The sequence below is a fragment of the Podarcis melisellensis genome (genome assembly GCF_964234715.1).
Source record: "Podarcis melisellensis genome assembly, chromosome: 12".
Taxonomy (NCBI): Eukaryota; Metazoa; Chordata; class Lepidosauria; order Squamata; family Lacertidae; genus Podarcis; species Podarcis melisellensis.
The window spans coordinates 36126323-36154244 of NC_138544.1; the positions used below are offsets into that span (position 1 = coordinate 36126323).

Genomic DNA, 27922 nt, shown 5'->3' on the forward strand with positions numbered 1-27922 from the left:
TATAGGTGCTGCAAACTGTGATTTGGCATCTAGCGCATTCATTCAAGCCATGAAGTTTATGAATGCAAATGAGCTGAAGTCTTCTAACTGTTGCTCCTATTGGAGGTCGCTTCTCTCAGGAAGAGAAGCGCGTGGCAACATTGTGAAGCGGCCCATAAATGGTGGAAAGAATGGATCAGAGCAGTTTCAGAGTGGTTCAGATTTATTATAACGATGATGATGCCTCTTTGACTTGGGCATAACCTATAATAATAATAGTAATAATAATAATAATAATAATTTTTAATTTATGTCCCACCCATCTGGCTGGGTTTCCCCAGCCACTCTAGACAACATATAAACCACAACAAAACATCAAACATTAAAAAAAAAAGATATCCTATACAAGCAACAAACAAACCAATAAATCAATAAAAACTAATAACAATGATAATAACAATAATAATTTTACAGTTATACCCAAATTAAAGTAACCACCAAGCCCAACTAAACATTTAACCAACACCAACCCGACAAAAATGAAACAGACGAGCCAAAATTAGAACCATTTAAAACATTTTAGCCAGTTGTCCCATCGCAAGAGTTGCTCCAGCCCTGTTCCTCTGGCCTCCCAGGAGCCTCTTTTAGCTGTTCCCCCTAGGCCAGGTGGGAATTGGCCTTGTAGCAGGGAGCCAGGTCTTCCTTCCAGCACTCAGGCAGCATCCTGTGGGGTCTTCCTTTTTGATCAGAAAACATCTGTATTAACTTTGCTTTGGAAAAATCCTTCATATTTCTGGATGCTCATGCACTTTTAAGTTATATTCCTATGGTGCGGGGACTAACTGTTGGACAGGAAAAGCATGCAAAGAGACTCACGATTCAAGGCTGGAAGGGTAATACCCGCCGTCTGTGGACTCCACAGTCTGAAGACCTTCCTGCACTTGAACGTATATGTTATCATCAACAATGTTTGCGCGGAAGAGCTCCATCAGCAGCATGGCCCAGGGAAATATTTCGGAGGCTGTTGAAGTTGCTCATCTCGACGCGAGTCTCTTTTCAAGTGCGCGCTGAAAATTCCAGTATAAATATTTATAAGTGTATGAATGCCTGATAGAATGTAGAGTTTAATTACATTCCATTATTTATAAGAAGCCATTTATTAATTTATTTAAAATGTACATTTTAAATACAGCGCCCTGACGCTCAGCCCATTTCACATTTCACTGCCCATTCGATAGGGAACTTGAAAGGAAAGGAGCGTCGCTGGGATATTTAAGCGCTCAGCACAAATATTGTTTAATGAACGTGCGGAGATTTACCTAACGGCCTCTTTTTGCAGCCTTGGCACGAGATCGGGAGGGTGGAAGAGTTCCTTCCTTCCAAAGGGAGCTTTAGAGGAAAACAGTGGAAGGAAGCCAAAATCAAGCAGATCCAGGTGTGCAGATCTTTTGGATTGCTGATCGTTTGTTCACAAGCTCTTCCCTGCCCTGTAATCACCCCAGAAAAATTACAGCCCAGACTTAGGCTGCATATACACCATACATTTAAAGCACATTCTACACCCAAATAATTCTGGGAGCTGTGGTTTGTTAAGTGTAGCTCTGTATGGGGTAAGCCATAGTTCCCAGGATTCTTGGAGGGATGGGTGTGTTATGTACTGAAGTTCTCACCCTGGGCCAGCAGGGGGACACTGTAGATAGTTATGCAAATAAGGGATTGAAAATGACATTCAGTGATTGGATAGTTTTAGAAAGTTGTTACAGTAATATTGTACTGGAGCTCTATATAAGCAGGCTGACTGAACCCTTCAGTTCAGTTCTGTCCTGGGTTGTCAATAAACAAGAACTGTTTGAAGAAACACTGTGTCATCTGATATGTTCACCCACAACTTAACAGTGTGTGTTTTAAATGCGTACGACACAGCCCTATTTATCTTAGTCCCCATCCACACCATACATTTAAAGCAGTATCATACCACTTTAAGCAGTCATGACATTCCCCCAAGAATTCTGGGAGATGTAGTTTGTTCAGGGTGCCAAGAGTTGTTAGGAGATCCCCCAATTCCACACCCAGAGCAATAATTCTCAGGGTGGTGTACCAACCACTCCCTCTTCACAGGGAATCCCTAATGGAATTTCAACACATTTTATTCTCCTGGAAACCCTTGCAAATTGGGATTCTTCTGTTGTTTCGGAGATACCGGTAATTCCAAGAGTACTGATTGTACTGCATATGCAGATCAGTGCTAGAAGAAACATTTCCTTGACCTGCAGTCTAGAGAATCCTTTTTCGTAGAGACAGAACAAAACTGCTGCCTTGGGTTTGCAGCCATTGCATGTTGCTAGAAGTTTGCCAGTTTGCCAATGCAGTACAGTGGTAACTCAGGTTACATATGCTTCAGGTTACACACTCCACTAACCCAGAAATAGTGCTTCAGGTTAAGAATTTTGCTTCAGGATGAGAACAGAAATTGGGCTCCGGTGGCGTGGTGGCAATGGGAGGCCCCAATAGCTAAAGTGATGCTTCAGGTTAAGAACAGTTTCAGGTTAAGAACAGACCTCCAGAACGAATTAAGTACTTAACCCGAGCTACCACTGTACAAACCTTATCACCAGCTGGGTGGCTGGTTAGCTATCAGAGTCCTTTCTTATTGATCTGCCTGAAATCTTTTCTCACTTTGCAGATGTGAGTGGCTTGAAGGAACGCTACCTGAAATGTTTAAGTTCCACATTCCTGAAGCCAGCTCTTAAGCTGAAGGTGGTTAGGCATCTCTAAGGTACTATCAGGCTGCCTGGTCATAAATCACCGAGCCTTGTTGTTTACTACTCTGACTGATCTCCAGAACTAGGATCAATGCAGCTCATTCCTCAGATCTGAAACAAGCACATATAAGAGAAGATGTCAGGAAAGACCGTTTTAAAAAGAAGGTCATGCCTAACCACGTCTCAGGCCCTAGAAATATTTCTTACAGCCCCCCTGGGGAAGATCACATTGTGTTGCTTGGAGGGCGACATTGTGCCGGCTGGGAAGACAAGAAGTCCAATCGTTTTGTGTTGCTGTCGTTATTTTAATGGATCCTGTAACACAAGGGTGAGGAAAGTTTCTGCTGAGAGCCACATTCCCTTGGAGGTAATCTGTTGGAGGATGCAAGTCAGCAGTGGGCCAGAATGAAGGTGGATGGGCCACTCCTTTCTCTTTCCATTTCCCCCCTGTGTCTCTTTCTCATTCTCCCTCTTTCCTGCCCCCTCCCTCCTTCCTCCTCCAAACCTGGTGGGCTGCTGAGAGAGGGGTAGATCACCAGGTGCAGGAAACCACAGGAGGGGAGAGTGCTCTTGTGCTTGAGCCCTGTTGGACTCATGTTCTTACATTTTCACTCTTGATCAAACAAAATAATTCCCTGCCACTATTTCATCTCTCCACCCCTTTTGGTTCCCCCTCTCTCATCCTTCTTTCCCTTTGGGCTCCCCCCACCCTGGTGTAAATTTACCAGGGTCAGCAAACTTTTTCAGCAGGGGGCCGGTCTACTGTCCCTCAGACCTTGTGGGGGGCCAGATTACATTTTTGGGGAAAAAAGATGAACAAATTTCTGTGCCCCACAAATAACCCAGAGATGCATTTTAAATAAAAGCACACATTCTACTCATGTAAAAACACTAGGCAGGCCCCACAAATAACCCAGAGATGCATTTTAAATAAAAGAACACATTCTACTCATGTAAAAAGACCAGACAGGTCCCACAAATAACCCAGAGAAGCATTTTAAATAAAAGAACACATTCTACTCATGTAAAAACATGCTGATTCCCGGACCGTCCGTGGGCCAGATTTAGAAGGCAATTGGGCCAGATCCGGGCTCCGGGCCTTAGCTTGCCTACCCATGATTTAGGCAGAGGTTATCCACCCTGTCCATATAGCAAGTCTCAGCCATGATTTCCCCTTCTTTGCACACTCACTTTGTATATAAGTGGTTTGTGGGCTGGATTGAGACACTCCCCCTGAAGGTAACTGTACAGATGCACATGCTGAGATTTGTGTGACCTGCATATAGATGAGGTGGGTGTGTGGGTGTGGATGTGTGAAGTGTTTTCTCTGATTTTGAGGGGTGAGAATGGCCCAAATGCTAAGCATTATATTTGATTGCAAATGAAGTCCAGATGGTATCCAAATACAGATGAAAATCTGCTTCTTGATGTCAGGAACCTTAATGCAAAATGAGTAGCAAATAAACAACATTCCAAAACCCATAGTAGGTTTGATGGGTGCCCTTAAATCCCACTGAAGGACAGATAATAAGAGTGATGGTTTGGTCCTTTCCCATCACAATATGAGAGAATGTATCTAGGGATCCAGAAGCAGATGTTTGAAATCCTATACTTAGATGCCTTCCGGGTTTTTTACAGTACAAAACGTAGGCCCTCCCTCCTTGTATCATTAAGGATAATGAACCATTTTAAAAGGCAAAAGGGTTATAACAGTGGAAGCAAAGACTACTTCTCTAATGTGCATACACAATGATGGTCGTCCGTCCCCGTCCCCTGATCTCTTTTACAAAATCTTCCAGGCGAGCAAAATTCCCACTAACTAATGCTGATTGCAGTCCTCTTTGAGAAGAAATAATGGAAAGGAATCAGCTGATGAAGGAAATGAATGGTGTCCAATTACAGCAAATGGTGATAAATAGAAACACATTGGAGTTGCTTACTCTCACACTAATGCAAACTGCTCGGTCTAATGTATATTTGTTTGTTTGTTTGTTTGTTTGTGCGCTCTCTCTCTCTCTCTCTCTCTCTCTAAATAGGGCAACTTGTTGTTCCAAATCCAATGTTAAAAATGATCAATTGGGAGGCGTACATCTGTCTGATCAGCAAGCAGATAGCAACGCTCAGTGGTGGTAAGGAGACAAATGCCAGCTCAGCTTAAACTGCTAACAATCTCTGCTTCTTCGCAAGCTCTGTTTTGGGTGTTTATTTTACTAGCATGACTCTTAATTCTCACAAGGAAAGCAGGGGGGCACCCTCTCTGGCCCCCTTCACCGCATCAGTGTCCCATAAGTTGAAAAGTGGACGGCCTTCGCAGCAGGGAGACTCCCCTCCTCATGGATGTAGTGGGAATGGCCTGTCTCTTAAGGGACATGTCTGCCCTGTAATTCAAAGTGCCTGTCTGAGTGTCTGGAGGCGGTTGGAGGATGGGTGATGGCTAACGGATTGAGGTTGAATCCTGATAAGACAGAAGTACTGTTCTTGGGGGATAGGGGATGTGGTCCTGAATGGGGTAACTGTGCCCCTGAAGGACCAGGTGTGCAGCCTGGGAGTCATTTTGGATTCGCAGCTCTTCATGGAGGCGTAGGTCAATTCTGTGTCCAGGGCAGCTGTTTACCAGCTCCATCTGGTATGCAAGTTGAGACCCCATCTGCCTGCAGACTGTCTCACCAGAGTGGTGCATGCTCTAGTTATCTCTCACTTGGACTACTGCAATGCTACTGCAATGCTAGACTGGTGACTGGGAGCAGCCGCCGAGACCACATAACACCGGTCTTGAAAGACCTACATTGGCTCCCAGTACGTTTCCGGGCACAATTCAAAGTGTTGGTGCTGACCTTTAAAGCCCTAAACGGCCTTGGTCCAGTATACCTGAAGGAGCATCTCCACTCCCATCGTTCTGCTGAGGTCCAGTGCTGAGGGCCTTCTGGTGGTTCTTCACTGCGAGAAGCCAAGTTACAGGGAACCAGGCAGAGGGCCTTCTTGGTAGTGACACCCGCCCTGTGGAACGCCCTCCCATCAGATGTCAAAGAGAACAACAACTACCAGACTTTTAGAAGACATCTGAAGACAGCCCTGTTTAGGGAAGCTTTGAATGTTTGACAGACTACTGTATTTTAATATTTTGTTGGAAGCCACCCAGAGTGGCTGGAGAAACCCAGCCAGATGGGCGGGGTATAAATGATGATGATGATGATGATGTCTTCTCCCATCACTGGGTGTATGTACCTCCATAGCTCAGGGGGAATGAGTTCAACCCCTCGCCTTGCTTGGGTAGCAAGTCCAAGCTGTTAGGTTGAGTTGTTGTCCTGTTGACATAAACACAGCCGTTGACATTCTCCTGACTCCTGAAACTTCCTGGCATTAGGGCAGACCTGGTAGCCAGTAGTTGTCATGATTCTGTCCTGCTTTTAATGTTTATTTTATTAAATAATGTTTTTTCTGTTGCCGCGCACCACTCTGATATGTAAATACCTTTATGTAAAGTGTGCAAATACTTCTATAAATAAATAAACAAACAGAAGCCTCTGTGAGAGGCCAAATACTCATTTGGGAGAGAGGGGAACTCCTTTCTCTTCTACTTCCCTTCCTGCTCATAGTGCTGTTAATTGCACAGATTAATATCAATTAATGCCTATGCCATAGTTTTAATGAAACTGAACGGATTCAGATTCTCATGTGTATTTCCATTGTCTACACAGTAATCATTCTATGAGGGATAAACAATCTCATTGCCCATGCCTTCATTAGCTCTGTTGCAGCTGTGCAAGCATCTGTGGCTACACATGAAGGCGGCTGATGTCACTGCGGGAATGGATAACGCGACAATATCTGTTCTTCCCCGGTGGCGACAGGCAGCCTTTCTTTAGCATTTAAGTTTCCGGAGAGACGCCTCGTTATTTCAAATTGATGGAGAAGGAAAGGAATCTGAAAAGACACCAGATGAAGGTAGATTCTAGTGTTGTATTGGGTGAGGGGGGGGGAAGCAGTTCAAGAACAAAACAGCTGGATTCTCCAGGTTGAAAGTATCCATATTGCAGCCTGTCCTTATACTGAGCTGCCTCATAATGAGTCACATCACAGGTCCATCTAGTTCCATATTCTCAACACTGACTGGTAGCAGTTTCAGGTAAGGGGCATTGAACTTGGCACCGTCTGCATGAAAAGCAAGTGCTTTTACACTCCTGCTCAATGGATGCCAAACCTTCAGCTGATTCATATATAGTTGTTGTTTTTTTAGTTGAGATCTATTTGGGAGAGCACAGTGAGCACAGTATCACCTCGTTCTCTGACAGGGAAGTGTTTCTATGACTGTTGTGAGCATCGTAAAAAGGTAAAAAGGGGTAAAAAACCTCTGGACGGTTAAGTCCAGTCAAAGGCGACTATGGGATTGCAGCGTTCATCTCGGTTTTCAGGCCGAGGGAGCCAGCGTTTGTACACAAACAGCTTTCCGGGTCACGTGGCCAGCAGGACTAAACTGCTTCTGGCACAACAGGATACTGTGATGGCAACCAGAGCACATGGAAATGCCATTTACCTTCCCGCCGCAGTGGTACCTATTTATCTACTTGCACTGGCATGCTTTCGAACTGCTAGGAAGCGTGGAAAATTAATCTTCTTAAACGAGAAATGATACTTCTCAAAAAGAACTTCAGGTCTGAACAGGTTATATCCCGCTAAGAAAAATATTTGACTGCACTATCTAAATGAAACACAGTTGGTTTTGCCCCATAACTGCAGTGTGGGGTAGGTAAGGATGAAGCTCAGCCGAAAGTGAGTTTTGCAGGAACTGCCGGTCCGGTTTGACAAAGGGGGGAAGGGCCACCTAACATCATTGTGACATCAGGTGATTGACAGGACAATGACCCACTCACCTCTCACACTTGATATGTTGCAGGGTGGGAGAGATAAAGATCCAGGCTGCTGATTGGATGCAGTTCCCCACTCCTGTGATAAGCAGACGCTGTACGGCTGTATTAAACTAGAAAAGAACAGCTTTGGACATTATTGCAGGAGTGATCTGTCAGCTGAATGGGGCACCGTTCTTTCATTCTGCCAGCAGAGCTTCCTGTAACACCTAAAGGAGAATCCGAACTATTATTTATTCATCATAAACCCACTTTAATAACTAAATTATTAACCCAGTTTATTTATAGACCAGCCTTCATTACAGGGTAATCCCAGGATGGTTGCCAATAAGTGTCTTAAACACAACAAAACACATGACTGCATAATGAAATGAAATGTTTAAGTGGGACAGTTACTAGCCCTCTACTCTTTCCCATATCAGGCGCTGTGTTGGTCTATAAAGGGAATTGAGGGTCACCTAGAGGGGGGGGGAGACCTTAAGTGCTTCCCGTTTCCTGGTGTCACCCTCCCCTGTATTTGGAGCCTGGTGGGCCATGCGTGGAAGCGCTCAGACAATACTATGCCACAGGCCTGTTGCTCTCTGTGAACTGCTTGCCAACTGTTTCCAATTCAAAGTGCTGGTTTTGACCTATAAAGCCTTAAATAGCCCAGGGCCTCAGTACCTCAAGGGCTCTGTCTCTCCCCATATGAACCAACCCGGACTCTGAGATTGTCATCTGGGGTCCTTCTTTGAGTGTCCCCCTCCAGAGGACAGTGGTGGCTCACCTAACATCATCATTACATTCCCTATCAGAATAGTCTTTGTTTATGTTCCCAGGACGTCGATTGTATGAAGCATATCCTATTGCATTGTGGGCAATATGAGCAAGCAAGAGATCAACTGATCAAACCCTTACAGGCAAATTTGCCGGGAAAATCTGAAGCCTCCCATATTAAATATCTTTTGGAAGACAGGTCAAATGATATTACACTGGCCACAGCAATGTTTCTTTTGGAGGTTATAAGAAACAAAGACCACTATGCCCTAGAAAAATACAAAATGACTGCCTTGGTTTCTTTCCTCTGTCTGTCTGGTCGTTTTAACTGTATCTAGTTTTGAAATTGTTTTGTGGGTCTTTGGACCGCAATAAAGTTTTGATTTGATATTTTCAGGTGCCAGGCAAAAAACATTCCTTTTTAACCATGCTTTTAACTATCTGCAGCTTTTTCCTGTGGGTGGGATGTTTTAATGTAGGGGTTTTAAAAAAAAGTTTTATCATGTTTGTTTTGGGGTGTTTTACTTAACATATTGTAAATCGCTTTGAGTTGACGTGGCAAGAAAGCACCTAATAAATTTAATAAGTAATAATAATAATAATAATAATAATATACATCAGTCTCAGGTCACTCAGGGCTTTGTAACTAAAAACATAAAATTGTGGCTGGCAACATATAGGCAGCCAGCCAGCACAGATCCCATAGAACAAATGTTAAATGGATGCATGGAGGAGCACCTCTCAGCAGCATTCTGCAACAGCTACAATTTCCAAACCAACTTCAAGGGAAGCCCCACGTAGACTGTATTACAGTAGTCAAGACATGAGGTTACCAGGGCATGAAGCATTGTGGCAAAGCTATCATGAGCCAGAATCAGGGCATATTCAACATCTGCCATCTGTGCCTTTCCTCCATGCTAAAAAGTTTTGCAATCTGAATGCAGAAGCCACACATGCATTTCAGCGGTGGCACTTCAGATAATGTTTAAAGCCCAAATGTCTCTCTGTTTTTTAATCCAGTCTGTCTCAACATACAATAGAGTCCAGCAAGTCGTACAGGTGGATTGCAACAGGACCAAAAGGTGTGGGTTTGTGAATGTTTTGGAGAGGATTTTCTCCTTCCTAGTGCACAGCAAAAGTTTGCATTCAATTAGTTTGAGAGTATTTGCTTCTCAAAGCTAAAGTGTTCTGTTTTGCTGAGCTGGGTCATCAGTGGAGGAGCGTAACATCCATCTTGCGGCCTACTTGAGTCAGGTCTTTTAATTAATGACTTGGGAATCTGCTTTATCTTTTAAAAAGATAAAATCTAATTGTGGTTCAAATTAGACTGTCTAATGAACGTGACCACAAAGCAATCGATCAAAAGATATAGGGGGAACAGCGGTGACTACATTAAATAAGCCTCTTGTTTGTTTTGCATAAGTATCTAAGAGGATCATCACTAGGTATATTGATGCTTTCTTTAGTGGAATTTCAGCCAATTATATTCGTGTGCCTCCAAGACTTTTAAGCACACATTTAAAGAATTGCAAGAGCCAAATAAATGCATTGTTCACACGCCTTTTTATATGTGGTGTAGGGAGAAAAATACTGAAGGCATGAACCAGCCAAAGTTAGGGCTTCTAAAAACTAAAGATGTCAAAGGGAGTGTTGATCACATTCTGAAGTCTGCCCTGTAGAAATCAGCGGGACTGAAAAGTGCTCTGTGGTTCTAGGCATTTGTTTTTTCCTCAGAAAGTTACCTCAGTTTCATTAAGAGCATAAATACCCCCTCACTCATACACACTTGAAGATTCATGTGGCAGCATTTACTCAAACACCCTCTGTCTGATTTTCCTTTTCATGATACAGTCCCCCAAACTTCAACTTCCAAGGCCAAAATAGGCCAGATGTTGCTGGGCTTATGACCAGTTTTCTGGTTTCCCACAGACATCTGGTTGGCCACTGAGAGAAGAGGATGTTGAATTTGATGGGCAGTTGGCCTGATCCATATGTCTTATGTGAATGCATTTGCATATATTTATTTTAAAACAAAACAGTAAATAGCTGTGATGGGAGGCATCAATGCAGATTGGGACTGCTGTACAGGGGGAAAGGAATTAAGCCTTTTGGCTGTGCTGTTTTCCCAGTCGACCCTCCCTCCCATAACCCCCTCAGGCTGTTATTTGCCCCAGATAGAAAACTGCTGTGAGCACAAATTGCTGCTTCCCTTCTGGGCAAATAGCAGCTCAATGAGTTTTTTTTTGTAAGGAAAACTAAGAGAGAAAGGGTGAAGCCCCTTTGCATCCACTGCGGTACCACAGCAGCTATTTGCGCTCGCTCTCTCTCTCTCTCTCTCTCTCTCTCTCTCTCTCTCTCTCTCTCTCTGTGTGTGTGTGTGTATGTGTGTAAAATTAAAGGTAGGGAAATACAGTCCTGCATTTCACTTATCATCTAGTTCAACATTTCCTTGGTGGGCCTTAATGCACTTTCAGCTGTTTGTTTGTAGAATTGTTTAGTTTTATGCATGGTCCTGGCCCCAACCCCCAGCCAAGTTAAGCCTTTACTGACAAAGAAGCACTTACAGGAGCACAGCTCCAATAGTGCTCCGGATACACACGCATACAAGCTTTAGCCTCTAGGCCATGGGTAGGCAAACTAAGGCCTGGGGGCCGGATGCGGCCCAATCGCCTTCTAAATCCACGGTCTGGGAATCAGCGTGTTTTTACATGGGTAGAATGTGTCCTTTTATTTAAACTGTATCTCTGGATTATTTATGGGGCCTGCCTGGTGTTTTTACATTAGCAGAATGTGTGCTTTTATTTAAATTGCATTTCTGGGTTATTTGTGGGGCATAGGAATTCGTTCAATCCCCCCCCCCAAAAAAAAACATAGTCTGGCCCCCCACAAGGTCTGAAGGACAGTGGACCGGCCCCCTGCTGAAAAAGTTTGCTGACCCCAGATTTGTGTTCTGAGGAGCAGTTGCAGCAACAGAGGAAACCACACACCCCAAGCTTATTACATTCATCTGATGGCGCACACATGTGCAACCTGAGGGTCTGCCCATGCAGAAGCTGTTGCTGCTCTTCCTCCTTCCAGGAGAGAGCAGGGTTCACTGGCCCATCCCTTGCCTGAAGAGTCTCTTTCTCCTCAGCCACCTCCTGTGCACTTCCATCCATCTTGGGCTGCCCTGCCCCTTCCTCCTCTTCCTGTCCTGACTCCTGCCTTGCAGGTGTCACTGAACCCCATAGATCACTGGTCCTCTCTCCTGGGTCGCTCTCCTGGCCCCCTGCCTCCTCACTGTTCAGAGCCCTGCCACTCCCTCACATCATTCATGATCAGGGGTCAGCAGACTTTTTCAGCAGGGGGCCGGTCCACTGTCCCTCAGACCTTGTGGGGGGCCGGACTATATTTTTTGGGGAAAAGATGAACCAATTTCTATGCCCCACAAATAACCCAGAGATGCATTTTAAATAAAAGGACACATTCTACTCATGTAAAGACATGCTGATTCCCGGACCGTCCGCGGGCCAGATTTAGAAGGCGATTGGGCCGGATCCAGCCCCCAGGCCTTAGTTTGCCTACCCACGTTCATCATGATGATTTAAAAATAGCCTAATGGAAAGGAAAGTGGTGCACTCTTGTTATTAGGCTGGGAATGAACTGTTTTGTAGCATTTGTACAAAGGGTGGACAAACCACGCAGAATCCCAAAAGTTCACAAAACCGCTAAAGAAGCTGCGCCTTGCAGCTTTAAGGGAAGGCTGCATTCAATAGCTGCAATATTCAACAATGCAGACTACGGCACGAAGCTATAAATGGTCCTAAAAAGGAATTTGCCAGTCTCAATTCCTAATGGCTGAGAAAGGAATTAATATCCCCAAACAAGGCCCCTTTTCCTGTAATGAGCAGGAGAGAATATGGGAATAGAGTGGATATCAGAAGGACAGACGGAGGCCAGGAATAACAGGCATTAGCAGACCAGGAAAGCAGAGATTTTGTTTTTCAGTAGTGTCAATCTCTAAAATATGAGATCTCAGAATAAAAGCATTGAATCAGCATAACAAGAAACAAAAGGGGAGGTGCTGTATGCGTCTGCAGGGAGGGGGCACACAGCAGAACAGCAGAAGCAGAAAAATGAGTAAGTGCAATACATTGACAAATGGAGCTTACAGGAAGAAATGCAGCTGTCACACTCAGGTTTGTTTCAGAAACTGAGGAAAATGACACTCATTTGTGCAAGTTGTCAGTTTCCTGGAAGGGGGAAAAAAGAGTCTAGAAAAGAGCTTGGTACTCTGCTTTCAAAATATCTTTTATTGCCATGCATAATAGTGCTCCCCCTTTTCTCAGCACTTTGTGGGGTGTTGATGGTGGTTCTGCATGCATTCCCTTGCAACAAACTGGTGAGAGAGGTTGGTGTTAATAGCCTCACATCGTAGATGGGAAGCCTGGAGAGGATTTGCCTAAGGCCACTGACTTGAGCCCATAATCCCAGAACCTCATAGAAACTAGACTACGCTCTTAGCCACTGGGCTACTGAGAATGTCCATCTTCTTTGGACGCAAACCACCAGAGTCAAGTACAGTGGTACCTTGGGTTACATACGCTTCAGGTTACATACGCTTCAGGTTACAGACTCCGCTAACCCAGAAATAGTGCTTCAAGTTAAGAACTTTGCTTCAGGATGAGAACAGAAATCGTGCTCCAGAGGCGCGTCAGCAGCAGGAGGCCCCATTAGCTAAAGTGGTGCTTCAGGTTAAGAACAGTTTCAGGTTAAGTACGGACCCCCGGAACGAATTAAGTACTTAACCTGAGGTACCACTGTATAAGCAAGGAAGTTTTCCAGTTTGAGGGGGCCTTTGGCAAAATGCATTAGCTGGGCCCCCTCCTACATCAGTGGGTTCTGATGGACTTACCTGGTGGTGACAAGAAGAAAAAGTGTTCTGAATCAGTGGCAAGTGGCTGGAAGCCACCATTTAAATTTCCCATAATGCCCCTGGCAAAGTTGTGTCGGGGACACTGAGGGGAAATTAATGTGGTGGCTCCCAGACCCTGGCAGTTTTTAAAAAGAGGGGCTCAAGGCAGGTGTCTGAGGATGCCACACATAAGAACTAACTCCTAGGGGCCAGGGTCCCTTCGCCACCCCCAATAAAATATTTGAGGGGGCTGGGTCCCCACAAAATTGATGGACACTGCCATTCAAATGGTGTGTGTGTGCTGCGTCTTATGATTGATTATGCAGGGTGGGGCTTACCCACCCTTCCCCCAATACTTTATTCAAGTTGGCATCCCTAATGCCACGTGCTGACACCTGAGTAGGAGGGAGGAGGGGGGAAAGCTTGGTTTGCCCCTGAATAATTCTCACTACATCTGTATATAATTTTCAGTACAGCATGTGGCAAACATCACCGTAAAGAAGGCAGGAAGAATACGTCTTCTGAGATGACACTCCCAGCAATGTGCAGACAGCCTATGAAAACAAAGAAATATGCTTCTTGCTTCATAACTATAATTTTTACATGCATATTCATGCAAATATAATGGTTACTCGGTCAAGAAGCCTATGATTAATAGACTAAGACTGCAGTTCAAACCCACTTTCGGCTGGACCTACAACAGCACAGATCTCCTCATTCTGCCTGCAGCATGGGGTCCCCACCAATCGTAGCAGCCCCAACGAAAAGCCCCCTAATGGGGCATTCCAGGAGCGAGGTGGGGCTGAGCTGACCTGGGATCTGCTGGATCCTGAGCCAGCCCCACTGCTGTCACTTGGCATTGGTTGGTACACCAGTTCCAGGTTAGCACAGTAATTTGCTTGCCACCACCCACTGCCTTCCAACCCAGCTGGCAGAGGCAGATTTAGGGGAGCCTGACTAGTTTACCTGCACTGGGGGCATTCTGCAGTGGGTGCTGCGACAATGACAGACAATGGAAGGTGGGAGGCAGGGGGCCACCAGATTTTGCCGTCCCACAGTGCACCTTTGAAATTTCAAAGCCCAGAGTCTGCCACTGTGGCTGGCATGAGTGGCAGGGCTGTGGATGTGGCGATAGCCCTGCTGCTCTCTTTAAACCTCTTGTTGCCCATCCAGGGTTTGGACTGCAGTGTGAGAACCCATTAAACTGGTGACAGGCCTAATTAAAACCACCGCAGAGAGCCTTTGGCAAATCTCTTCTATCAACCTAACTTACTTTTCAAGACTAAACAAAGATGTGCTGTTTGTGATACAATATGTGTCATTCGTAATTGCATCTCACCATGTGTGTGTGTGTGTGTGTGTGTGTGTGTGTGTGTGTTTTAAATTAATAGGAGGCTTGGGGTGATTTTCACAGGGATCACAGTACATGGGGAGGGGGAGATTTAACCCTTTCCTTCTCTGCCATGGTTCTCTATGCTCCGCCAAATGCCTTCCTCCACCTTTCGCCAAAGCTGCTGTTAGCTATAGGAGAGTTTCTATTTGGCACTAATGGAAGCTTTCGTTGCCTCGGGGGCTAGTAGGATTTAGGAAGGGGAGTGATTTTCACTGGACCTGTGGGAAGGGGAAGAGTTAAACTGCCCCTCCCCACGTGTTCTGGTTCCAAGGAAAATGATCCCCCTGTTTGCCTATAATTAATTTAAATTTGAAAGGAAGCAGGCATAGTTGCTAATGACAAACTTAACTTTATGTCTCATTTGCCCCAGACCAGCTGATAGTCAGACAGATTTGGGTCACAACACTTCTCATCCTCCATACTACACTGAGCATGTTGGGGGAATAGAAAATTGTGATATATATGTTTCATATATATATATATATATATATATATATATATATATATATATATATATTTGGGGCAGCTCCGGAATGTGTTTAGCCTTCCTGCTATTCATGTATTACACAGCTCTGCGATTCACAACTGTTTCCTGGTTGTTTTGTATTCATTTCATGAAAATAATTGTTGAATTTTTAAAAATTTATTTTTAACCCAACGCCACTATGGCTTTGGAACAAATGATCAATGTCAAACAAATCACTTTGCTGACAAGAAAAGAGATATGGGGCAATATGAGCCTTTCAAATAGTTCAGGCAGGGGGATGTGAAGGATAAGATTAGGATCTAAAAGAGATTTGATCGCCATCATCTCAACAACAGGATGTTGACAGCTAGAATAAATAACTTCTCAGGAGCAACTTGTTAAACTGGGTTAAAAAAAGGGACGTGTAATGATGTGGCCCGCTTCAATACCTCTTCCCAATCAGATTATATTTTATTACTCAGCCGAACTGTACGGCATGATTCAGTTTGCAGTTAACTAAAGGAGGTCGCACGGCATAAGAAACTCATATCTCCTAGCAGCATCTTGGCAGAAATTGCAGAGGGAAGAGAAAGTGGCTGATGTCAGGCAAACACCAGAAGCTGCCTGATAGCTGCCAGGCTATTTGTCCATTGAGGCCCCATTTGTCTGCTCTGACTGCTGCTGGATTTTCAGTGTCTCTAATCTCCTCATCCACCCCACTACCTGGAGGGATTGGTCTACCTCTGACCTGTGCCAGTTTCATGTGTGCCCTGATCCACGTCAATTTCACTTATGTTGATTTATAAATCCCTTCTGTCTCGTTTTGGCACCGAACAGCTTTTTTAAATATTTAAAAAATCCATATGAGAATGTATATTTAAATGTGCAAACACATATTTAAATAATATTTTATCTCACTGTCTGCATTTTAAATGTATTTTATCTTAAAATATGTATTTTTCAACATTTTTTGTTTTGGGATTATTATTTTTTATAGCTGTATTGTAAAATTTGGAGATGTGCAAAATCCACAGTGTAATTACGTTCTGTTATATGTATTGGTCCAGTGTGGTGTAGTGGTTACGAGTAGTGGACTCGTAATCTGGTGAACCGGGTTCGCGTCTCTGCTCCTCAGCTGCTGGGTGACCTTGGGTTAGTCACACTTCTCTGAAGTCTCTCAGCCTCACTCACCTCACAGAGTGTTTGTTGTGGCGGGAGGAAGGGAAAAGGAGATTGTCAGCCGCTTTGAGACTCCTTAGGGTAGTGATAAAGCGGAATATCAAATCCAAACTCCTCCTCCTCCTCCTCTTCTTCTTTCAGGAGACACAAATTAGGACAATTTAGTTAAAAACATGAACCAAACAAAATTCTCTTCCCTCGTTACATACTCCCTTTACGCCCCAGGACTCCAGGGATTGAACCTGGAGCCATCTGCATAAGAAGCATGTGCCCTACCATTGTGCAATAGTCTCTCTCCTTAAATTAAATAAATTTTAAAAATGAAGAGATGAAAGGGCCCTTTTCACACCCTTTCTAGAGAACAGCATTATCTTTGAAATCTAGCTAAGACATCTAATATCTTTGGTGCTATCCTTCATGGGCCTATTTTCATATGCCTGGCAATTAGTTTGCCACTGGGAACCTGAACTCCACAGAGGCTGTGTTAGCCACTTGTGCAAATGCTTTGGGACAATTTTATCCATGCCAAGGGGAATGTGCCATTCTGGGGTCGCATTAGGCTTATCTCCTGGTGGGTCCAAGTGTGATGCTCACCTGGCTCAACTGGAATGTACATCCATGAATAAAGGACAATGCTTTATTGTCAGTGTGGTGTGGTGGTTAAGAGCGGTAGACTCGTAATCTGGTGAACCGGGTTCCTGTCTCCGCTCCTCCACATGCAGCTGCTGGGTGACCTTGGGCCAGTCACACTTCTCTGAATTCTCTCAGCCCCACTCACCTCACAGAGTGTTTGTTGTTGGGGAGGAAGGGAAAAGAGAATGTTAGCCGCTCTGAGACTCCTTTGGGTAGTGATAAAGCGGGATATCAAATCCAAACTCTTCTTCTCTTCTTCTTCCTTCTTGAAGGTTCTCCACAGGCATCTTGCTGGCCACTGTGAGAACAGGATACTGGACTTCTGGAGGAGGAAATGGCAGATTGGCTGCCTTCCTGTTGGTTCTCCACTGGTGGAAGATAATTGTGTGGTGACTGGTGGTAGTCAGACAGAAGGTCTGGCTATCAAATCACTCTGGCTCATCTTTAGGTTCTTACAAATTCTGGACTAGAGATGGACCTTTGGTCTGAACCAACAGGGCTCTCCTGTTGGTCGACACTTGTCTAGCCACCTCAGATTTTGAGTTTGCAGCATTGCCTAGGTGGGGGGGGAGGGGGGGAAGAACTTCTGTAATCCTGCCTTTTTTCCAAGTTGGCACTGTGTCCCAGCCAATTCAGAAGAGACCTCGCAGTCCAGCAGCACTCAGAAAATAGCAATTAGACGGTCACCTAAAATGAATGAGTAACCGGTTCCCCAGCGGGAGTCATACACTGCTGTAATTATGAAGGAGACAGTAGGTGCACCAGGAGGCCACAGTGAGAAAAATAAATTAAAATTAGACCAGTTCACAATTGCTCTGTTCTCAGCAGACCAGCTTAGTGTGCCTGATTGGGATTTTAAGCGGCATGCTCTGAATTTCAGTGTTTTCTTCTTCTTTTAATTATTATTATTATTATTCTTTTCCTTTTTCCCAAGGGGCAGCTCATGCTTCATCTTGGCTTTCCCTGAATGCATTCTTCCTCCCAATAACTGTTGACAGGTCTAGCCCTGTAACCATCTGCCTTGTGAAGTAATGAGACCAAATGAAATGGAGCCTGGGCAGAAATGGGGGGGGAATTAACATTCTTTCCTTAATCTATTAATAACTGAAAAGTGTTGATTCTGGTGACAGCCTGATACTTGATTGTGAAGCATATTGGTTAATTAGGAGAATCATAATGAAGGTTAGATGAAAATGTGTACATCCCTCCAGAAATATACATTTTTAAAAAATAATAATGAAAGGAAATAAGCACAGCATGATTTATTCTCACAGGAGGGAAAAAAAACCCCTCTTCAACACGAATGTATGAAAAATACTAATAAAAGAAAGCAAAATTTGTTTTTCAACGCATTTGTTGTTTTTTTACTGAGGAAAACACATCTGTACAGCTAAAATGAGGCTGCAGCTTAAAGTCTCTCACAAACGGAAGGATTCGCAAGCTCCCCTCAACAGTTTGAGGTGTTGCTTGGTGACAATGTCTTGCATAACAGGAGCCTGGCCATGAAAACATCTGAGTTGCTTTTACTGTTTACTTTCCTTTTGGTGCTGATATGGTGTGAGGAAAATTCAGTGCCTCTCCCACATAGATCTATGACTGGCAGTACGCTGCTCATTTTAAGGAATCTTTTTTTTCTTCCCCAAACCCAAGGTGGAGCTACTTAAGATAAAGCAAGCCGTCACAGCAGAAGATGCAGACTCATTGCTGGCAGTTGGAGTGCAGCAACATCTGGAGGGCCACAAGTTTGAGGCCTCTCCAAGCCTTCATCTACCTTAACCTCACCCTCCCCTTCACCTTTGCTTCTGCTTTTACTGAGTCAACCTGCAATGCTATACCCATTCACCTGGGAGAAAAGATTGTGTTGTTAGCGACTTCTTTTGATCTCACAGTTTTGAGATTTGATCATTGCTTGATGCCATTTCCAGAGAGGGACCTGGACCTGAATTCCTGCCTCTGTCTGTGAACTCCCCTACGCAATGACCAGGATCCTTTTGATAGACAAATTTCAAGTCTCCTGAGAGCTACTATTGTGGTGGCTAAATTAATTAGCGAGCTCAACATTTAATTGTCAGATGTTTATCCTTCCTCTTACTAGTGTGTGGCATTTCCTGGCATCTGTCATAACTCATCGCTGTCACCAAGGAGACATTAATTTCACATATAGATGACCCATATTTAGGGAGGGAAGAGAAATTCAATGCAGTTCACATTTAAAGGCGAACCTACCTAATTTGCATTTTCCCAAACAGCACCCAGACAGCAACACTGCCATCCTTTGAAATTCACATGTCTATGAATTCTCCAACCAAGGATGGTACAGGAATGCACACATTAGGGTAAAATGTGCATTAAAAAGTGTGTCTTCATGAAAATAACAAAAGTGCATTTTCCTCAGGGAAGCCAAGCCTTATGAAGAACAATTGAGGGAGATGGGCATGTTTAGCCTGGATAAGTGGAGACTGAGTGGAGATAGGATAGCCAGCTTCAAATATCTCAAGGGCTGTCACATGGACGAAGGGAGCCAGCTTGCTTTCTCATGTTCCAGAGGGGAGAACTCAAACCAGTGGCTTCAAGTTACGAAAAAGGAGATTCTGACGATACACCAGGAAGAACTTTCTGGCAGTAAGTCTTCTTTGACACTGGAACGGAATCCCTCAGGAGGCTGTGGACTTTTCTTCATCGGGGGTTTTTAAAGCAGAGGTTGGATGGCCATCTGTCACGGATGCTTTAATTGAGATTCCTGCATTGCAGGAGGTTGGACTAGATGACCCTCAAGGTCCCTTCCAAATCTACAATTCTATAAGGCAATACAAAACCAGTTGTGTCCTTGCTGCTGGGGATTTCAGGTCTTCACTATGTATTTGGGCAAAAGCTTAGTGAAGGACATATATTGCACAAGCTGTGATTGCATTGCATCAGATCAGAAATGAGTCCTGGGCCTCTTTTGATCCACAAGGTGGTGCCACTGTGATAAGCATTCTAGAGCAGAGCGAATGCAAGAGAAGGAGGAGGTTAAATGGCAGTATACTAATTACTAATGTTCAGGATCTGATAAATTATATATTCCTGTTTCAAAACAGTATTTCTGTGTTGTTAGTTTCTAATTGCTTAGGGGAAAGCTTTTCCTGCTGGATTCTGTTGAAAAATGACCCTTATCGCATATAGATTCCTATATACAACACACACACCACAAAATCCCGAAGTAAAATTATTTGGGGGGAAAACTAAAAACATGTCCAGTATCACCCTAGAGAACTAAGTTAAGGTGATACTGGACAATTTATTTATTTTTTCCAGACCAACATGGCTACCTACCTGAATCTAAAATTATTTGATTACAGTTACAGGTAGGTAGCCGTGTTGGTCTGCCGTAGTCGAAACAAAATAAAAAATTCCTTCCAGTAGCGCCTTAAAGACCAACTAAGTTAGTTATTGGTATGAGCTTTCGTGTGCATGCACACTTCTTCAGATACACTGAAACAGAAGTCACCAGACCCTTATATATAGCAAGAAGGTGGGGAGGGGTATTACTCAGAAGGGTGGTGGGAATGGGTGATGGGCTGATAGGTCTGGTAAACCTGTTGATGACTGTTAACAACTGCAATTGGTCTGACAGGAAAAAGCAAGGGGTGAGATGGCCAAAAAAAGCTTTATCGTGTATAATGAGATAAGAATCCAGTGTCTCTATTCAGACCAGGTCTTTCCATGGTTTTAAGTTTGGTAATAGGTTGCAATTTAGCAACTTCTCTTTCCAGTCTATTTCTGAAATTCTTTTGTAATAAGACAGCAACTTTGAGATCTTGTATAGAATGTCTTGGGAGATTGAAGTGTTCTCCTACTGGTTTCTCTGTCTTGTGATTCCTGATGTCAAGTTTATGTCCATTTATCCTTTGGTGTAGGGTTTGGCCTGTTTGGCCAATATAGAGAGCTGAAGGGCACTGTTGGCATTTGGTGGCATGCACAATGTTAGAAGATGAGCAATTAAATAGTCCTGAAATGGTATGTTTGATGTTGTTGGGGCCAGTAATGGTGTTGTCCAGGTGTATGTGGCAGGAAAGTTGGCATCTGGGTTTATTGCAGGCTCTGGTACCAGTGTTCATATTAAGTCTGGTGCAATGATGGGCAGGTGGCAGCGAGTGATCAAAAGTGCATAAGGGCCCATCAGTGGGACAGTGGGAGAGAGGGCATGGTGAGTCCCAAGGAAGGAAGGGGCCGAGAGCTGAGAGAGAGAGTGGCCTGAGAGGGGGCGGGACTTCCATTGAGGTCATGTCCCAATTTGCCTTACCAGGGATACTGGAGCTATGGCATGGCCACCTATGAGAAACTTCCTGGGAAGCCCATGGTGGAAGCCAGGAATGGCGAACCCATGGTCCTGCAGATGGACACCAACTCTCATCAGCCTCAGTCAGTATAGCCAGTGGTCAGGAATGATGGGAGCTGGAGTTCAGCATTACCTGGGGGTCCCCAACCCTGCCTTAAGCAATTGACTCATGGAGGAAAGGCAGGATGTAAACAGAACAATTAAAGTGTTCCATCTTCCTGGCATCAGTTTACACTTTCAGCGTTTGTCAATGTTGGTTTCTGTAGGCCCAGTCAAGGTTGAAGGAGTGAAGAGGGAAGCAGAAGGCAAATGCCTTCAGGGACAGAGGCTGCTTATTAGAACCAGAGTTTTAAGGAGCCTGAAATTTCCCCTTGACAGGTGCAGGAAGCACCTCTATCCTTTGCCTGTGCTGAGTTCCTTCACTTTTGTAATTAAAGCTTCGTTTGAGGAGCCCCTGCTGTTTCCTTCTTCTCCCAGAAATGCTGACAGAGGCTTCTTAGGCGAACCATGACAATATTTCTAACACCTCTGCATTTGGTTTGGGGTGGTGTTTTTTTAATCAAGTGCCAACAAATAACAGCATCTACCTTTGCAGTTAAATTGCAACTCTGTGAAGAAAAAGGGGAAAGGAGGGAGTCCTTGGGCAGCCTTTTCTCTGTTTTGAAGGCTGCTTCAAAGTACAGTGGTACCTTGGGTTACAGATGCTTCAGGTTACAGACTCCGCTAACCCAGAAATAGTACCTTGGGTTAAGAACTTTGCTTCAGGATGAGAACAGAAATCACGCGGCGGCAGTGCGGCAGAAGAAGAAGAAGAGTTGGATTTGATATCCCGCCTTTCACTCCCTTTAAGGAGTCTCAAACCGGCTAACATTCTCCTTTCCCTTCCTCCCCCACAACAAACACTCTGTGAGGTGAGTGGGGCTGAGAGACTCCAGAGAAGTGTGACTGGCCCAAGGTCACCCAGCAGCTGCATGTGGAGGAGCGGAGATGCGAACCCAGTTCACCAGATTACGAGACTCTTAACCACTACAGATTACGAGACTCTTAACCACTACACCACACTGGCAGCAGCAGGAGGCCCCATTAGCTAAAGTGGTACCTCAGGTTAAGAACAGTTTCAGGTTAAGAACGGACCTCCAGAACAAATTAAGTTCTTAACCCGAGGTACCACTGTACAGACTTTATAATGCAGGGAGTGGGGAACCTGTGGCCCCCAGAAACTGCTGAACTATGAACTCCTGTGGCCAAGGATGGTGGGAAATTGTAGTTCAACAACTTCTGGATTGGCCAAATGTTCCCTACACCTGTCTTAAGGAGAGCAGCATCTCAATCCAGCCACCAACTATTTGTTTGCAGGCACAACTCAAAGTTCTGGCATTAACCTTCAAAGCCCTAAATGGCTTAGGTCCATCCTGGTGGTGCCCTCCGGACATAATTGAACTCCAACTGCCATCAGTCCCAGCCAGCATGACCAATAGTCAAGGATAATGGGAGTTGTGGTCCTACAACAGCAGGGGCACACTAGGCTGGGAAAGGCTGTCTTAAGGATTGATACCCCCCCCCCACAGCATTTCTGCCCGCTGTCTAAGGTCCTATATAGAAAGATGGGAGGGACAATGACAGGGCTCTCTCAGATTACGGAACGCCTTCATACAAACAGAAGGACCTGCTAGATCAGACCAACGATCCATCTGTTCTAGCATCCTGTTCACGCAGTGGCCACCCAGATGCCTGCACGAAGCCCTTGCAGCACAAGAACCCTCTCCTTCCATTACTGCCTCTGACTGTGGACGCAGAGCATAGCCAACATGGCTAGCAACCTTTGACAGCCTTATCCTCCACGAATTTGTCCAGTCCTCTTTTAAAGCCACCCAAGTTGGTGGCCATCACTGCTTCCTGTGGGAGTCCTCTCCCAGCCCCATGACTAGTGGTTGGCCCCATCTCTCACGTCGTCTTCTTGTTGCCACTCATTAAATATCTTCCTTATTCATGGCAGGTTTTTATATGATGAGACAGACAATGTTTTCATGAGCACTAGTTTCTTTAAACACCTGGCCCTGTCTCTTTTTGGGAAGAGGGCCAGACAGAGGTCTAGGGGGCCACATTTGACCTCTGGGTCTAAGGGTCCTTCTGGAATTGTAATGTTATAAATGATGTAAGATGCCTCGGGTGACATTTTTATACTAGAATGGCAGAGTAGACATGTTTTACTAAATAAATAAAGATTTTTTTTTATCTTATTTGGTTCTCAGTAGTGAAGAAAACCAATTGTTTACCTGGTTCTATTCAGAAGAAGAAGAAAGAAATTCCCCCACCTGCACTATATATTTAATACAGCATTCCCTGGGAAGAAGGGTGGATTGTTAAACCAGAATGCATGAAGCAATCTCTCTTCTTCCTTGCTCATAGTGCCACCCTTGGCCTCTTGGAGAACATAATTCAGTGGTGGAGCACCTGCTCTGAATGCAGAAGGGCCCAGGGCCAATCATCCCCAGGTAGGGCTGGGAAAGGCCTCAGTCTGAAGCCCTGGAGAGCTGCTGCCAATCAGAGTAGACATTACTGAGCTAAATGGGCCAATGGGCTGGCTCAGTATAAGGCAGGCCTCTATGTTCCTACACGCCCAGAACACGATCTATTGGACTGAAGGGAAGGTAGGCTGCTAGACATTGCCATGCCCTGCCTTTTAACTTAATCGCTCAGCACAAAGTGCTGACTGCAGGACAAATTCTTCTCTTCTTACAGTAGAAATGATAGCGCTCCTGGTACCTATATCCCTAAATGGGAAGTTATGAGCTTTCGTGCCCGAGGGTCAGCAAATGCTGTGGGGTCAATTCCTGCATTTCCGATTTATGGTCCGTGCCGAGAGGGGTGCCTCCATAAAAATGGCTATTTATGCCCAGGCTCCTTGCATTTCACTCATGAATTATATAGGGCAATCCTAAGATTGGCACTTAAACTAAATGTATATCATAGTTATGATGTGAATTACATTTTAATTCTCCACTCTTGGTTTCTCCAAAATAATTCCAGAGGGCATGCAGAATGGTCACGTGGGTTTTAGTGCTCCCAATAGAATGTCAAAGAACAGGGTGTGGAGCCCATGTCTCCTCCGCAAGGGGCCTAGCTGTGTAGCAACGTATTGCTTTAGGTTTTATTAAATTAGAATGCTTTATCCAATTAGCACTGATCATGAAGGGGCCTCCTCATGCCATCGCTGTGGGAGAAGCAACCCACCGCATGTGCAAATGCGGAACGGCATTTTGGCTTTATTTAAATGAAAAGTTGACTCGGGGGGGGCTGCAGTTTGGAGTGGCGGCAAGGAGAGCAGCTTAACCCTTTCCCTTGGTACCTTTTCAGTGCTTTAAAGCTTTCCTTCTCCCCCCTTTTATCTAGAATAATTTAGGGGATAAAGACAGTTTGGGGCAGCATTCTGAATAGGAGCACGGCTGATAGGGGAAGGGATGAGCAACTTGTCCCCCCCCCCGAAATTTCTCCATTCAAAATTGAAGCTTCCATAGTTATATTGTATTTTTATTTTGAGGGGAAACACACATTTCTTTGGCTTTGTAAAATGCATTTCATGGTCCCTGTACTACGCAACACCTTTGCCTCTGAAATATATGCTAGTAACCATCGGTTGTTTCAGATCCTTTTGCCAGGCTTTCCTGGACACATAAGATCAGACCCTGCATATGTGTCTGAATGCTCCAAATTCATGTGCTTATTTGTTTTCATATCTTTTTATACCACTGTTTTGATGTTTCATTTTTGTTTTAATGATACTGTTTGTTGTTATTTTTACATTGTACACCATTTAGAGACATTTAAAATATTAAGCAGTTCTTTTTAAATGAAAGAAACTCGACTTTTTAAAAAAATGTTGCACATTGCGTAGCTGCAGACACAGCTGCATGACATTATATGAATTCATTATATGAAACCAGTGAAATAAAAACGCACCACCCCCCATATCGTGCTGCGTATTCAAGAGAAGTTTAAATTGACTTAAGAAAAGGGTGGACAAAGGCTATGAGTATTATTACAGTGTTCAGTGTTTAGTTGAAAGAGAGTGAAGACCACAAATCGTTCAGAAACAAGTCATGGCAGAAATAAGTCATACCAGAAACGTAAGTGATGAAGGGATACTATTTAGTTGCAAATGAACTCTTTGTCCACTATCCTTGCAACAGGAATGGAATGTTATATCGCCAGTGCTTGGCTACTAAAGCTATTATATCTTTGTATACAACTTTGTCCATAGTCTCAGGGTAAATTGACAACTCAGATTCAATGGTATTAGTTGTGTAAAGCTCCTCAATGAGATCTCTTGGAATACTCTTTGCCAGAATGTATTCATCACTGTGGAGTTCCACCCCATGCGGCAAAAAGTACCTTCCATATTGTATTCCCTCCGACAGGTGTGAGGTTAGTTATTATTTATTTGATGTTGTTTTACTCACTGTCAAATGTTGTTCAGTATGGTCTCTCGAATATGGGTAGAGACGGTCTTTGACAGTGGTTTTTACCACATCAGCCTCCACTGAGTATAATACTTAATTTTTTACAGGTATGTCATCTTCCTACATGGTTTTCAAACCCATTAAGGAGCTGTTGGTTTCAGACAGTAACATTCTATATGATGTAAAACTCATGCTCTTTAAGGATCTCTCTCCCCCTTTTCAGAAGTACTCTCAAAATACATGAGATTTTAAAAGGCCTCTCCAGAGAGAGCAATTCTTGAACTCAGTGCCCAAAATTTCTATTGCTTGGAACCAGGCCAAATAAATCTCTAATTTATATACATACATGCATAATTTTCATAGCTGTCAACTTACAGATTTGAAAATAAGGGACCAGCAGCCTTGAAAATAAGGGACCAGCAGCCAAAATAAGGGACCTGCAGCCTCACCTGTTCCAGGCACTCCAGTCTTGCTGTCCTCCTGCAGTCTGGTCAAACTCATGCTGGTAGCTTCGCGAACACTGTCCAACCAACTTTGTAACCGAGGTTCAACTGACTAGAATCTGAATCACATGCACCACAAGGCCTATGCAGCCACAACTTAAGATGGCTCCCCGGCCTGGCTTTGCACTGCAAGGTTTGCAGCAGCACATGCAACAAAATGGCGTCCAGCATTCAAAAAACCCCTCAGCTTGCATTAACTAGCCACACACAAGGCATGCAAACTCCACCCCCAATCGTTCTTAGACTTCTTATTGGGTGAGCAACACAGCCAAGCAACACAGTTGGAGCCTCCCTCCTCCCTGGTCGGCAGGGAGGGTGGGAGAGGAGCTGCTTCCTTTGAAATTTAAGGGACATCATTTAAGGGACATTTAAGGGACATCCATCAATAAGGGACAGCAGCGGGACATGGCGCTGGAATAAGGGACTGTCCTTTCAAATAAGGGACACTTGACAGCTATGATAATTTTATTTGTATGCTGCCTTTCCATAGTTCAAACCACGCTCAGTAACATGAAAAAATACATAATGGCAACATAACAAAACTAGCCGTAAACAATAAATAAAACATCAAAACATACACAACCAAATTGAACAATTTCCACACAAATCATAAGATAAAATAGGAATACAAAAATATATATCAATAACAGCAACACCCCCTGCCCCACACAACCCCCTAAACAATATCCCAGCAGCCTCAGCTTTTGTAGCTGGAGTCAGTCAGGGCCCTGCCCTCCCAGGCCTGGTGGGAAAGGCCAGGAATGCAGGGAGCAGGTCTTCCAGGTCTCACAGCCAAGATGGCTTCATTGGAGAGAGGGGAGGTGCCACCTGCTTTGAATTTAGCCACCAACTGCACCTGAGTTAGAGGAACTCCTTTTCCAAATACTGTAGATCAATAGGTCCATACAAACCATCCTTTATATTATTTGAAGTTATTCTCTTCTTGAGTGCGTGATACAGGAAGGGTAGTGATGGGGATTGTTTTGGTGATAAAGCTCTAGCCAACTTCTTCCATATTAGGGCAGTAGTTTCATTAAAAAGAAAAAAGGACTACCGACCTCTTTTAGACATTGCAGAGATATTTTCATAAAAGCAGGTGCTCTGTAATAATTGTGAGTGTGCTGAAGTTCAATAGTCATATAATCAATCTCTTTATTTCATAATAATAATAATAATAATTTATTTATACCCCGCGCATCTGGCTGGGTTTCCCCAGTGACTCTGGGTGGTTTCCAACAAAATATTAAAATAAATGTTAAAAGCTTTCCTAAACAGGGCTGTATGAGTTATTTATTTATTTATTTTATTTAAACCATTTTTATACTGCTTAATATATATTTTAAAATCTCCAAGCATTGTACAAAAAACAACAACAAAAAACTAGAGCAAAAATGACAAGCTTGTATATATATATTAAGCAGTTCTGTTCCGGTTATACAAAGGAAAGTAGTGTTGGTGTTTCTTGCCATTTTGGTGGCGTAGTGTGGGGGGTGCAGGGGGGGCCGGCCGCACCGGGCGCAACATCTGGGGGGTTAGGGTTAGGGGCGCAAATCCACGGGTTAGGGGGCGCAAATTACTTGCCTTGCCCTGGGTGCTGACAACCCACGCTACACCACTGCACATGATCAGAATATATGTACAAAATCTGCTTGAGCTTTCTTGCATCTCCAAGAATTCATATTCACTTAATAAATTTTGCCTCATTTATATG

General features: G+C 44.1%; 2 long non-coding RNA genes across 2 annotated transcripts; both read right to left on the minus strand.

Moving 5' to 3' along the window:
- LOC309353466 lies at positions 1-6048 on the minus strand. The gene is made up of 5 exons (XR_014161881.1): positions 5967-6048; positions 4488-4610; positions 2689-2852; positions 856-1046; positions 1-243 (listed from the first exon to the last, which is right to left on the minus strand). It is a non-coding gene; the product is annotated as an uncharacterized lncRNA (long non-coding RNA).
- A 480-nt stretch (positions 6049-6528) lies between these two features.
- LOC309353443 lies at positions 6529-8556 on the minus strand. The gene is made up of 3 exons (XR_014161857.1): positions 8304-8556; positions 7613-7815; positions 6529-6665 (listed from the first exon to the last, which is right to left on the minus strand). It is a non-coding gene; the product is annotated as an uncharacterized lncRNA (long non-coding RNA).
- Between the last annotated feature and the right edge of the window lie 19366 nt (positions 8557-27922).